Below are 13,608 nucleotides of genomic sequence, written 5' to 3' on the forward strand. Positions count from 1 at the left end.
GGGCATTCTTTTCAGGCATGGTCTCAGGATTTATATAAATCTGAATAAGACCTTACACACTGTTTCGTTAACAGCTCTTTGTTTACATTCCATCCTGAAGAATTACAAACCCATTTCTTAAAAAGCTTTAGGAATACTGCTGTGCGTTACAGGGCCAGCAGCCCTTTAGGCGCTCCTGTTAGGCTTCTGGTGGCGTGCAGCAATGTTGTAAAGAGGGAGGGTAAGGAAACCAAGCAAAGTGGAAACTAGGTTAAAATCAGAGAAGCCTGGTGCAGAATTACAAGCAGTGCCTTTAGTCCTTAAGATGAAGCGCGGACAGAGCACATTTCAACTGCACAAAAGCTTTTGGCGGTTTCTGGTGGCTGCTGGCATCTGTGCCAAGGTTCCCCTAAGGATGGAGAAATGAGAAAGCAAAGCCACGCTTCGGAAATATCAAAGCCAGGACATGAAACAGCAAGCCCCGGGAGGGACAGGACATGCTCACAGCTAGCGGAAGGGACAGTCACGGGAGTATTTTCCCATCTGTACCACAAACCCAGCTGTCTTTGTCAGAGCCTGGATAGCAGTCGCCCTTCTTTGTATTAGTTTCACCTTCCCTGGCATTTAGTTTTGCTACTGTCCAATCATCCTGCATGGCCAGGACACAGTGCCACAGCAATCCAGGCTGCAGGGGAGCCACGGCTCCGGCTACTGGGTCAGGCAAACCCATTGGGAGTGTCACTGCAGCCAAGCGAGTGGCACCAAAGCAGCAGAGATGCAGCACAAGGGTCCTTCCCTACCTAGCAGGCTGTAATACCTACAGACCCCAGGCTCCCCCAGCCCCTATTTGATCAGGGCACTGCTGATGCCATGGGTCCACACCAGGCTTCCATGCAAAGGGCTGAAGGCTGGGAGGACTTTTTGGAAACACGGCCACAGAAGAGTGTTTGCCATCCAACCCTGGCCACACCAGTCCTAGTCCTGCTCCTGTAAAAGCTCTCCAGTCAGCCCTGCACAATGCATGGCTGGTTTGATGCTCTTCTGCCAGAAACAGCTTTCATGCTGCTTGTGGCGTTATCTCCGATAACAAGATGGACGCCACTCCTGGCAGCCTGCCATTCGAACCCACCTGGAAACAGCTCCTGCAGGCACAAAAAGCCCAGCAGTTTTGCTTCATGAATTTTTACGAATTTTTAGTGATTCAATTAGCTGTGAAGCAGGGGTATAAGGGCAGAAATAGAGCAGCGCCTTTTCCAAAAGGCTCCTTGTGCTCTGATAATGAGTTTCCTATCACCAGTGCTGGTATTTTCAGGCTCACTTGATCTATGTCAAGCTACTCAGGAAAAGTCTATCCATCATCCCCACCGCACAAACTGGCATGTTATCAACTGTCCCACAACAACACAGACCTCAGGGCCCACGGGAGACTGTCCTCCCCTGGCACCTTTCTGCAAAGGCTCTTCTAGGACACTCTCCTCCATAACATTAAGCCTGGCTCTCAATATATCAAACCTCTGGATGCCAAGTATTCATTACTAGGCCTTTCTAAGAATAATTTTGCAAAGCTTGGATGGCAGTATGTTTTCACAGCTGATGTGGAAAAGCTAGAAACAACATTTCCCAATGAGAAATCTCTGCTTTACAAAGTGTGCACTGTTTCTTAGGGTTAATCTGACTTGCTAAGGGCAGCGGGGGAGGAGGGGGAATCCTTTTACACTGTTGACATAAAATGTCTCTGTCTTAATAGCTGAATTTTTCCATTTTCTACTATCTGCACTAGGATGGATATATCAAGGCAGGGAAGGAAAAATACATCAACATCTGACCTCACAGCATGCATTTTATGGTACTAGTGATGGCATAAGATGGGCCATCAGAAACCCTGGTTAAGCCTGAACGCAGGTTCCCCTTGCCCAGTGGGACAGAAACACCAGCAAGATCTCTGCAAGGTTAAGGCAGGGCAGCTGTCTCCTAACTGGCAGTCCTTGGACAACTCCTGACCTTCAGGATCACGGCCAGCACCTCATTATGAGCCTGCTAAACAGCTATCAGTATTACAGCTTATTCATAATACATGAACAGCTTAAGTGGGTCAGAGAAACCTGTATATCCAAACAGCCTGACTCCCAACAGCGGTCGGTGCTGGCAGCTTAAGGAAAGAATAACAGAAAGAGGACAAGTATAGAGTGCCACTGTCTCCAGTATATTTCCGCAGCTTATTGTAAGAGGCAGGGTACATATTTCCGAAGCCAGATACTGCATCTGGATCAAAGTGTTAAACAGCTATTGATGGATCTCTCTTTCATTAGCTGACACCCAGCTGTACTTTTGGCCCCTGCAACATCCTGGCAACAAATCTGACAGTTTGGTTGTGCACTGCATGACAAAGTACTTCCTTCTGCTGGGATCTGCTGCCTGGGTATTTCTCTGGGTGTCATACTACCATTCCCAGTTCACTTTCTCTGTACCATTATGAGATACTGTAGAGCTCTCCAATTTCTCCCCTACCCAAAATAACTATGAGCTGAAGGCATTTATCTAATTAGCACCACTTCATACCTCAGCAAGGTCTTCTCATCCACCTCTACCTCTTCTGCTTACTCTGCATTTCCAGAATGGGTAACCAGAACCTAACACAGCATTTCAGGTCCAGATGAATAATCAATTTAAGCCCAGTCAAAAAAATAAAATGGCCTTTCAGCAATACTGGAGGTATACAGCATTTAGGACTTTTGGAAATGCTCATCTAGAAGGGACTGTCCTAACCCAAAGCCCTGTGGTCAAGGCAAGCTGGTTGTTTTACTGTGTGACAAGGTCACATCCAGAACAAGAGGAGGATTAACAGAAGCACTTGCTTTAAGGGTCATAAAAAATAAGAGACTGCTGTATGGTACTACTGAAGCTCCATTTCATAGGGATTGGAGTTTCACAGTTGGACTTGCCACCATCAGTGAAGATGTGGCATCCAGGACAACACATGAAGTGCTAACAAGGGCTCCCCCCTACGCAGACTCTCAGGTCACACCACACCACGCACCCCCCAGCCTTTTTCTTCATACTGGCTTTGACAGCATCTGTCTTCTACTCAGACTTCTGCCCTGACTACTCTTCCTGCATTGGTAGGGTTTCACGTTTCAGACAGTTTCCTTTCTTAAAACCAGGTCAGATCAAAAGGATCAAGAATTACTGGACAAAGATCACTAAGGCCAACAGCAGAGTAGTATCTGTGACTTCTTCTAGAAACTACACTAAAACCAGTTGTTCTCTGCACACATTTTGAGCTGCTGCAACCAGGAGGAATGTGGAAAAGGGTCTATCACAACCTTGTGTCTTCTCTTCTAATACTCTCTACTCCAGGAATGTGCTACATGTGGAAGTTCCTGAATACAGGACACTACAGGAGTCACTTTGTATCACCTTGAAAAAAAGCCAAGCAAACTTACAGAAGAATTCAGTGTTTCCTGGAAAAATACAGGTATCCAATTCATATCATCCTCCATTATTATTTATTGCTTCTATCATTTCCCATTTGTCTCTCAACAGCACTGCTGACTTCAGCTCTTGCTACCACAGGCACTGGTATTCCCATCAGAGGCTTGTAACAGATACTGAGCCATGAGATAGCACATTAAACTTCAGCAAACACCTACTGACTAGCAATAGTCCACCACTACCAGAACACCACTCTCCTCTGTACAGTGTTGGAAGAGCATAAGATACTTGAGCTTCATCACTTTTGCTGTTTTAAGCACAGTGATGACAGGCACACTCAGTTATCTGGGTAGGTGAAACTCTCCAAAGCACTTGTACTGTTTGAAAAATTAATTCCTGCAGGGCTGGTATATGTCTTTCACCTTTAGAAAGGCATGGTCTGGAGTTTACTGCTAAAAATTTTAAGTACTTTGCAAGGTATATTTTTTAATTTCTAGACATCGGGCCAAAAACCTTAGCTCCATTTCTAAACCACTTTGTCTTTCTAGCTTGGCTTTGCATGGAGATGACCATCACCATGGCTGCTAGTCTGTGACTCAAAGGGCATCAATGATACTGAAGTAGAAACCTATGCACAAGCAGGATTCTTACCCTGTAAGATTATCCTTTCTACAAGGTATGGGATTCAGCTTCCCTGACAGCTCTTACATCAAGTCTCAGAAAAAGAAGAGAAATGCAAAATCAATCACAACACTGCCAAGTATCCAATTATGTGGCAGTCTTGTTTCAGCTTGTTTCAGTGGCCAGCTGGGATTGAGCAGAGACAGACAATTTCATCTTGCCAGAGAACTTCAGTCAGCATCCAGAAACAGATGTGGATAGCCAGTTCCTTTACTATTAACATATATAAACCTTCTAGAAACAAATTACCACAATTATTTTTCAAAGATAGTGCCCAATACTGAATCGCTACTGAAATGAAAATGTGTTCTGCAAGTCTTGAACGAGCTACTTTTGAAATACTTGTTCGAGTTTGCTATTAACTCAAAATGACAAAAAAAAGGCACATTACAGTGCTGTCATCTGACTTACATGTGATCAGTAGCCTTGGACGAACGCAAGACCTGACTTGGGTATATCTCAGCCATAAAACATTCCATTTAATTTTTCCTGAAATAAAATTTCCTAACTGCTACAAAAGAGGCAGCAAGGATAGATACTGTCACTTGATGCTGTGGTGCATCATTTATCTTAACCCTTGATCTGTGACTACCCAGATGTGATACCAAGAACGAAGCTATCTCATACCATAAGCCTAATTGATTAGATAAGCTTCTGTAAAAAAACACAACAAAACCCAGGTGGGTTTGGTTTTTTTCTAAGCAACTGATGAGCAGTAGTTATCAACAGTATTTTCTTTCTTGGTAGAAACACATTCTCTGCAGAAAGACTCTACTTTGTATAGGTCAGATATTTAATAAATAGTTCCACATTTTTGCTCCAGCGCTATTTACTAGGAGACTTTCGACAAAGACAAGATACCCTCTGAAAATTGAACACAGAAGAATAGACACCATTTGCTCAGGCTAGGCTAAGCTCCTGAGCTCACACAATACTCCATACAAGTGGAGTATTGCAAGTTAAAGCTGGCTATGTGGTCACTTCCCATAGCATCCTCAGTGGAGTCATGCTGTGTCCACAGCAGGGGCAGAGTAGCTGTTCTGGAGTCACTCCAGAAGAAATGGCAAGGGAAGAATAACCAGTAATATTGGTAGAAATTAAAGTCTGCATGCATTTATTTTAACTTAAAAAGCCAGTGTTTAGACCAGTCACGCTTGCTGAAGAGTTGCAGACCCCTGTCACCTCACCAAGAGGGACAGTTTGAGACAGTGAGTTTAAGGACACAACTAGCCTTGTTGATCAAATGTGGTTTTGGGAGAAACAGTGAAAAAACAGAGGTTCTCTGGCCTCTGCCATGTTTATGTTTCTACATCAGGAACATTTTAGAACAAACCAGTCCATCCATTGTCAGAGCTGAGACTGATATTCTTGAAATAGCATCAAGGGAATTGCACTGGTTTTATGTGCAGTATTAGGAGTTTTGTGTAAGATAATCAGGACTCTAGATCTGGAAAAAGCTTGGCAAGATGCAGTGTTGGGGTAACAAGTGTACACCATGAACTTGGCACCACAATGTGGAAAGTACTGTCCTTGTAAAGCCAACTGCCAGAAGGGCCTGCAAAGAAACACACTTAAAAAGATAATGGGAATGTCTGTTCTACTAGCTTATATACATAGCTACGCAAACACCACTGCGTAAAAACATGAGGCAAGTCTCTTCTTAGAAAGCAGAATAAAGGACCTTGAAATGAGCAGTGTACAGCTTTTCTCAGGATGGAGTGTTATACAACAAGAGACCCATATCAGCTAAAAGACCTGGCATCACACTGCTCAGACAAAACGCTGGATTGCTATGTAAACCTGCAATGCGTTCGTTACTGAAGAGTTTAGGGGAAAGGGAAACTAATCAGGTTTTGAGAACTTGAATGAAGTGACAGGCACATCCCCATATCATACTGCCAGCAAACAGTAGCACTTAGCCTCAACCACAGCGCAGCCCTGCAGAGATGCTGTCAGAAGTGTGCCCTGCCTGCAGAGATGCCATCCCAGCTCCGTTCTTCCCATGGGAAATACAGTGCAGCCCAGCAGCACTACAGCCTGTGCTCTGCATGGGAGCACACTGGGCAGGGCAAGTCAGGATCCTGGCCTGGGGCATCAATACACAGGGGCTATGGGAGGCCAGCCTGGAGGAGGGCAAGAGAGGGGCCCAGGTGGAAACACATGGGACTGGAGGCAAGTTGGCAAGTGAAAGCATATGGGAGGCAGAGAAGGGAAAACGAAGATTATGCTTCTCTGTGTGTCCTGGCACACTGCTGGGAGCAGCTGCTGCTTGTGCCATTGGTACAGCATGGGAAATCTCAGCTGGGGACTTTGCTCACCATACCAGAGCATCCCAGAAGCTAACAGGCAGAAGCACAGCACGCAGGAGCTCTTCCATATCACGCTGTGCTCTGCCACTCTCCAGAGATTCTGTCAGATCCCATGATGAGCAAGACAGCACTGCTGTCTACATACCAATCCTCTCTTTTGCCAAGTGTGTAGGGAGTTGCAGGCTTGTATGGAGCACGGGATTAAAACCAACCCACCCATCAGGCAACCTACACTGGGGATGTTATGATCCATCTCTGATTCTTAAACCCAAAATTCCAGCAGTGACTGCGGTAAACTAGTTTATTATGTTTAAGTGAGGCAGTTACCAAAGAAAAAGATTTAGGTTCAATTTGAAAGTCTGGATAGAAATCTCTTGGGGAAGGAGCAGGGTAGCTCCAAGCCATATGTTTAAGTCAGAACAGAAAAGGCTCTTTTCACATTTTGGAGGAAATGCTTAGTTATTTGGAACCTTTAAACACTTCACATTTGCACTGAACCATAAGCTCACCAAGGGCTATTTATCACAGCTAAAGGAACAGTGATTAACAAGGTACAACAGCTGACATCAGGCTTGTACAATAACAATCAGTGTCCACAGGAAATTTAAAAACCCAGGCATTTAATTTGGGGTTTGCTTTTTTAATCTTATGGTCAGCAACATGGATATTCCTGAGAAATTTGACATTGCAATTTAGTAACAAGGTCTAAATATTGCCTCTGCTAGAAAAGCATGTAACCCAAGTTGCTCCTAGACTGTCCTTAAAGATTGTTTTACAGTTCTGTAGATAGAAACCAATTACAATGAAAACAGTCCACTTATATTGATCTGACTACAAGCTACTTCCTAACGTTTTCATTAGATCTGTGATCACAGAAGCAAAATTGAAAGTGAAAAAATACAGTTCTTTGCATAGCCAATTCACTTGAAGTGCCAGCCCTATTAATGTAGGGTCAGAGAGCTGTATCAGCAATGACCAAAGAATCACCTACCCAAACCAAGAGGCAGCACTTAAAGCAGACTATTTCAAAAGGAAGCTTGATTTCTTTATGTGGTTATGCCCCTTCCATCTGCTTTGCCGTTTAGGAGGCTAAAACATCCCTTATGTCTACCAGTACCACCATCATACAGACTCCTGATACAGGTCTACCTGATACTGTTTAAATAACTGTTTTTAAGTTTAAGAGTGAACTTAAGTACTGTTTAAGACTCTTTTCTCCTCTATGCATGCTTTTCAGTTAATTTATATGCTAACATCAAAACACTGAAAACAAAAGTTAATGAAATATATTAAAGAAAACACTAATGCAGATTCTGACAAGTTACTTCATTGCCTTCTGCACCCCACGATGGGCATCACTTCTTAGCTCGTGGAGAAAGCCTTCAAGTGACACATGCTTTGTGGAAGACTACATTTGGTTCTGCCAATTATACGCTCTGCAAAAGACAACCAAAGCCCACATTAACACTCAGGTATACATCATAACTTGAAGTCTGACTGGTACTTCTCAACTTGTTTCCAGTGTAACTGAAATTCACACACTGACTATCTTACACACTTTCACTCAAATTCTGAGGTTAGACTGGGAAGACTGTGAAAAGGATAGACTAAAGAAGGATGCATATGGCTCAGTGTAGAATAGGAAAGGTATTCAAGAAAAAAACATCTGACAAGAGGGTGGAAATGCACCTAGCACCACTTCTAAGTTTTATCAACCTTCATGTAAAGCTTTTCCCCACGTCTACTCACCTGCTGCTCTAAGCAGTAAGCAATGACACAACGGTAATCTCTGTGCTTTCTATCACTAAGATTTCTAGGCAGAACACCAAAGCTGGTCTGTAACATCAAGGGTAAAGCACAATAAGGACATGCAAAGTGGTCAGTGCAAATGTACAAGGCCTCCACAATTTGTTGCAACAGTTTAAAGACTTATGAATTATTTAAAGTGGTAATAAAAAGTTTAATCTCTTGCCTCTCTAGTGATCAGCAAGTACTAATCCCCCATGAAAACAACAGATCTTCACCAGTTGTGCAGAGACACACTGGTTTAAGTGGTTAGTCAGCAAATATAGGTTCTTTTGTACTAGCACGTGCTATAAAATAAAAACCCCATAACCTAATTAAGCTTGGGAGCTAGCAGAGCCTTGAATCTGTTTCTCCTGAGCCTACCTTTTCTATTACTTTGCAACAGACATCATTATTCTACAGAACTGTCTAGGTCTACAGAGGGAGTGGAGAAAGTGTCTACCATTTAGCAGTACCTACGCAGCAATACCTGAGTCTATACACATACATGACTTACCAAACTATTTTTGCCTTCTTTTTTCTCAGAAGCTTCCACCAATTGGCCTGAGAATCATTCGTGCAAGCTGTAAGCTGCAGCTGAGACTGCATCCCAGTACAGGGTGCAGGCTCTAGTTCATACATGGCTGCACAGCCCTGCAGAAACTGTACAGGGTGGGAGCAGGGGCTGGCAGCTAAGCAGGTCATGGTGATCAGCACTAAGAAGCAAAGTTACCCCGCCCAGCACAGCTGGAAGCTCTGCAGAAGCAGTGCTGTGAACAAAGCCCTGCAACCCAGCAAGCAAGTTGAGGAAGAGGTACCCAGACATTCTCAGAAAGCAATTAGGAGGCTTCTCCAATGCCTGTCAAGAGGATGGGATTTGACAAACATACTCGTTCTCTGTCCTCACTTCTGAGGGACTGTATCTTCCAGGATACACAGGAATACAGCCCACGGGTTGTCCACAGTGGGTCTTGGGGGAGTATGGAACAGCAGTATTCTTGGGTGGAAGTCTCCTCTTGTCAAGGAAGTAGCCAGCAATCTCTTCTGCAGCAGCTCCTGAAGCTTTCCCAGCACCAGTTGTTTTCCCTTCCCTATGCCACAGCCAAGAAGAGGCGAGGTCTGTAGGGGCATTTTGCTGAGCTTTTGGGTTTCTATCTGTCTGCATAAGCACAGAAGTGGTGGAAATACTGTTTTGTGCTACCCTGAGCACATTAAGACAACTTGGGCAGTAAGAGTAACGTGCTGATGAAGGCTCTTCTCAGCGACTAACCCTGTTGTGTTCAGAAGGTGACATGAGGAGTTTATACTAGAGGAATAAACAACTGAGAACATACTGCTGGAACTGGTCAACTGATCAGCAATCACAACATTTCTATTTGAGTTACTCAACTTGAACATCAAGCACACTGGCAACTGCACTCAGCTAAACAAAACACCAGTTTATCCACATTAGCAATCTACCTCTGGCTTACTTGAAAAGCCTTTACCTTGCTGCCAAATCCAAAACTTTCCAGAAACTATAAATTTTAAAATAAGTTCAGAAGTTGATAACACAAAAAAAATAATGCCTTGAAATAAGCCTGACTCTTGCAAACAAATTATTAAACGCATGACTAATTTTTCTACTTTGCTAAAAAAATACTGGGCTCCTTCCCAGTACTGACTGAACATGACCAAATTTAATTCAACTCTTTCTCCCTACAATAACTTGGAGCAAGAACAGACATAACCCCAGATTTTATTTTGTTTTGTTCCAGACAGACATCCAGTACAGAATCCAGTGGTGCTGGAGGGGTAAGCAATAGTATCTATAAAGCCTGAAAGCTCAATCAATGCTATTACAAACTGCTGCAGAAATTGCCTGCTGCATACAGTGTTACAGTAATTGATGACAAGCCTTCTTAATAAGGAGTCTAGTCAGTGAAAGAACACACTGCATCAGTTCTTAAATATTGCATTATGAGTTTTCAGTGGCGTGAAAAAGGGAAGATTGAGACAGTAGTACTCAGTTCATGTATCTGGCAGCCAGTTTATGTGGAGGCACAACACACCTGAAGCCACACTGCTCCAGCTGCACATTCAACCAGCTTTAGGATGCACCTTGGCGTCCTCCATGCCCTTCAGCTTTCACTGGTCTGATCAGTTTTCAGAGTCTGACCCATCACATGCCTCTTGGCAGGTTTACAAACCCTCCCTCCATTAATACTCTGCAGAAATGGTACCCTGCAACCCTGTTCCCATCACCACTTCCTTCTTCCACTGCTCCTGCCCGCTCTGTACAGAAGTCCGTTAAACTGTTAAGAGAGCAGTAAGACAAGCCTGGATGAGTCCTGCCTTATGGGAAGGCTCAGGTCAGGAGCGCATGCTCAGGAGTTGGGGTTTACTTTAACTGGGTTAAGCCAAGCATACACTAACTATACTGCTAAAATATTCATGGGGTTGTGCTTACATTACATAAGGAGAATAAGAAATTGCACTTTGAGAAACTGGTGCTGTACGTAGACTGCATCCATCTTCCTTCCCTCCTTCAGCCAGTTGACCATACAAGTGACAAAGCACTACAACATCCTTGGTTCACTTTCATACCAGGCTGACTAAGCCAGCTGAGGCAGGAATACCGCAATTTCACAGGCAGCATGAAGAAACTGGTTTCACAGGGCTTCATCCTTCTGGTTTTCTAGCAGTACATCCATCAGACCAGAAACAATCCAGATTTAACCATTATCTGCTGTCTCAACAATGAAGATTTCACAGCAGTTCAACTGACGAACCCCTGACTCCATGTATCCTAACATACAACTAGTTTCATGCTCACAGAATAATTCAGGTTGGACAGGACCTTGGGAGGTTTCTAGGTCAACCTCCCACTCAGAGCACAAACCAGGATGCTCAGTGCTTTACCCAGCTTGAAAAGCTCCAAAGATGACTGCACAGTTTCTCCAGGCCTTGTTTCACTGCTTGGCTGTCCCCACTGAAAAGCCTTTCCTTATGCCCCATTAAAACCTCACACTAACTTACACCCGTTGTCTCTTGCCCTCCTGCCACAAAACTGAACAGCCTGCTCCACGTTCTTGGTAAGATACAGTCTGCAAGTGCCAAGCAGAGAGGGTAATCGCTTCCCTCAGACCACTGGTTCTGCTCCTGTTAATACAGCCCAAGATCCTACTGCCCTTCTTTACCACAGGGACACTGAACTGGCTCACAAACACTGTGCTGCCCACCAGACACCCTCTCCAGGGGGGGTTCTGCAAAGCTGTCCCGCACCCATTTGGCTCCACCCAGGGATCCTTCCTTCCCTGGGCCAGGACTCAGCATCTGTCCCTGCTCAACTCCATAAGGTTGACTCTCCCACAGGCCAGCCCCTTCCTCCAGCCTGCCCAGGTCCCCCTGAACAGCAGCCCAGACCCCACGGCTATTGCCTCTTACCCTTCCCCCACCTTGCCCCAGTTTGGGACAGTTCAGAGCTCGATACACGTGTCCCCCGCTCCAAGTCACCAATAAAGGCATTTAACAGGGCAGATGCTAGGACATACCCCACAGCAACTTCACTTGCCACCAGCCTCCAGGTACTGTCTTTAATGGGCAATTCAAAGACTGAATATAACCCTCAGAAAAGACCTTGGGTGGCTGCCAACAGCCACCCACCAGGATGAACAGGAGGGCCTGGAGCAGGCACTAGGCTCCCTCAGCTCAGGGTAGCTGCAGGCCTCAGTGCCTGGACCGCCTGAGCACCTGTAGCTGGTACCTTCAGAACCAGCCTTGGAGGCAGCAAGAGAAGCAAAGCTCTGACGACAGTAGGAAACACCCTCTGACGAAGCTACAAGAAATACTGCTGCTTCTTGTAGGGCTCTTTATCAAAGTGAGGTTATCATAGACGTTTGCCAAGATGTCCAAGGCACATGTCAAGCCCTCCACCAACACCACACAGAAATCTGAGTGAACTAGTCATGTACACATTTCTGTTTTCTAAAGCCTTGACTAGCCTACTGTTTTGAAGGCAATATTCTGGTCACTAACTACTCAGACAAAGAAGACTAACTAAACACAGACTCGGTCACCATGCCAGGATGGGGAGGCTGTCCCGGGGGATGCCTCAAAGGGGAGAGGGACCAGGAGCAGACAGGCATCATCCCACAAAAACAAGCATCTTCTCCCCCTGTCCGCAAAACACTGCTGTAACGATGTTCCCAGGAGGAAGAACCATTGTAAATAATTAGAAGTTACGTGTTCAGACAAGCACTACATTGCAGTGTTATAGCTTTAAGAGAATGTTTGTTCAATTATTTTTTCTTTTTTACTTCACAGAAAGCTCAAGGGAGAGATTTCTCCATCATTCAAGAAAACTAAAAAGATTCAAATTATGCTTTAAAGCTTTTTTTCTCCTCTTTGTTCATGACTGACTGGACAAGTCACCCACAGAAAGAAGTCAATCTGTTCTAAGGGGGAAAGAGTGCAAATGGCAGCAGGAGTCACATGGCTACATACCAGTGAGTCATAGGAAGGACCAGTGAAAACTCACTCAGACTCTGGCTGCTTCCAAGAGTAGCATGTGGCAAACAGACTTTACTCTGATGCTGTCACCTTTAAGAGCATTCGTATGTGCTTCAAAGAGTAAATACACATGGGTAAGCACAAGGAAACCCACGTGTGCAAGATGTGTACAGTATCACGGAGTGCTGAGCAAAGTAAACTTTGCAATTGCTAGAAGAGCACTAGATCAAAACTACCAAGTGGCGACGCTCATCCATTGCTCTCAGTGGCCAAGAGCAGCCACAGCCAGCGGCCCAGCCCTACGCCACAGGCACAGCAGGACATGCTTGTGGATCACAAGATGAGCCATGGGACCACAAAGATGGGAACTGGAAGAGACAACAGGGTTACGTTAAAGCATGCTTACAGGAAGGCAGGTTACCAGTGTAACAATTTTGCAGCTTCAAACAAGGAGAGGTTTAATTTGCTACTCACAACTTGTTGAGAGGGAGACAACAGGACAGCACTTCAGTGCATGCGGACCCTCGTGAACTAGCCTGTGAATGGGCCGAGCGCATCAGACAAGTCCCAAGCACATCTCCAGCGAGGCTCCTGCAGCCGGGCAACCCCTCTCCAACGAGCCTGTCCGTGCCCCGGTGCCCCCACGCACCCTCAGCCCACCAGGCCCGCCCGGGGAAGGCGGCACCAGGTTCACGGGCGCGCAGGCTAACGGAGCGCTCCACCGCTCGGTAACCGCGGCGGCCGGGCACGCGCGGCCCGAACCCCGCTGGAGCCGAGCGCGGGGCGCGGATCGCGCCGCAGCGCGGCCACCACGGCCGGTAGCCCACCCCGCGGGACCCGCACGGCCCGCCGGAGGGCATGACTCACGGTTTACACCGTCCGCTTGTTTTCGCCAGCGGAACACCACGCTCCGACACGCCCCCGGCGCGGC

At 45.6% G+C, this 13,608-nt stretch overlaps 1 protein-coding gene across 1 annotated transcript in view; it reads right to left on the minus strand.

Annotated features, from left to right (window-relative positions):
- Window positions 1-13,608, minus strand: part of DDAH1 (dimethylarginine dimethylaminohydrolase 1) — a 61,010-nt gene that overhangs the window by 46,795 nt on the left and 607 nt on the right.

The sequence above is a fragment of the Falco rusticolus genome, chromosome 11 (genome assembly GCF_015220075.1).
Source record: "Falco rusticolus isolate bFalRus1 chromosome 11, bFalRus1.pri, whole genome shotgun sequence".
In the NCBI taxonomy this organism is placed as follows: domain Eukaryota; kingdom Metazoa; phylum Chordata; class Aves; order Falconiformes; family Falconidae; genus Falco; species Falco rusticolus.